This window comes from Manacus vitellinus, unplaced genomic scaffold (genome assembly GCF_001715985.3).
Source record: "Manacus vitellinus isolate BGI_N305 unplaced genomic scaffold, ASM171598v3 scaffold_64_pilon, whole genome shotgun sequence".
NCBI lineage: Eukaryota > Metazoa > Chordata > Aves > Passeriformes > Pipridae > Manacus > Manacus vitellinus.
Genome location: NW_021940718.1, coordinates 2,863,295 through 2,864,612, shown reverse-complemented (window position 1 = coordinate 2,864,612; position 1,318 = coordinate 2,863,295).

Genomic DNA, 1,318 nt, shown 5'->3' with positions numbered 1-1,318 from the left:
CCAATTCACCCCCACTGGCAGCGCTGGGGCAGATCCCATGGGGGTGGGGCAGCACAACGGGCAACGGGCAGTGCCAGGCCACTCCCAGCCCTTCCCCAGGCCTCCAGAGGATCCCAGTTCGTGCCAGGTGGACTCCATCCCGTCCCAAGGAGTGCCTGGTACCGTCCCCCGCTGAATATTAATGGTGTCATTGGGGAGACCACCAGAGCACAGGGGAAACTGAGGTATGGGGTGGCCAGCAGCACCCCAGGGATGGACAGGGGGTTCTGGCAGGACCACCCTGACTGTGGTGATTTCCTGAGGGGTGAAGGAGCCTGGGGACACAAGGACAGGGGTGCCACTGCAGGGGTGGGGACAGGGAATCCAGCCCCAGCCTGGGTTTCAGGCAGGGGGTGTGGGTCTGTATGACAGCCCCCATCCCCAGTGCCCTCACCCTGGGCCACAGAGAGGCTCACGGGTACTTTTCCCCCAAGACTGGCTTTGGAGCATCTGTGGGTGCCACTGGGCACAGCCTGGCAGTGCCAGGGCACCAAGGGGCAGGTGGGGCAGCATAGCCTTGGTGTCTGTCCGTCTGTCTGTCCGTCCCTCCCTGTGTGCCTGTGCTGATGTGGGACCCCCCGAAGGTGTTTGCATCCATGTTTCCATGTTTCCATGTGCACACCCACGTCTGTGCCCCCTGCCCACAAGTGTCTGTGCCCCCACGCCAGGGGTTTGCACCGCTGAGCACCCACCCTTACCCACCCACGTGTGTCCACGTGTGCACCCACACACGTGTCCCGCCCCACGTGCCCATGCCCAAGGGTGGCTCGGCTGTGCCAAGGGGTGCTGTTACCCCTGGCAAAGGTTCGGGTCCCAGCCCTGCCACTCCCCGTGCACCCACACACGTGTCCCACCCCACGTGCCCATGCCCAAGGGTGGCTCGGCTGTGCCAAGGGGTGCTGTTACCCCTGGCAAAGGTTCGGGTCCCAGCCCTGCCACTCCCCGTGCTGTGCTGGGCCGAGCGGGGCTGGGGCAGGCAGCTCTGCTGGGTGAGGAGCTGGGGGGAGCGCTGGGGCTGGCAGGGAGGAGGAAGCCATGGCAGCATCTGTGCTGTGACCTGACAGTCGGGCAGGGCTGTGGGGTCCCGCTGGTGGCAGGGGAGGTCCCCTGGCCCTAGAAGAACCTCTTCTTGGGGGAGTCAGCGAAGGAGACGGAGCTGCGCGGGGCCAGCAGTGCCGGCGGGACGTCCATGCTGGGCAGGACCCCGGCACCTTCACCCTCCACCTTCCGCTCCACCAGSACCTCGTCCTCCTCCAACCACTCCACCTCCGGCACGGTG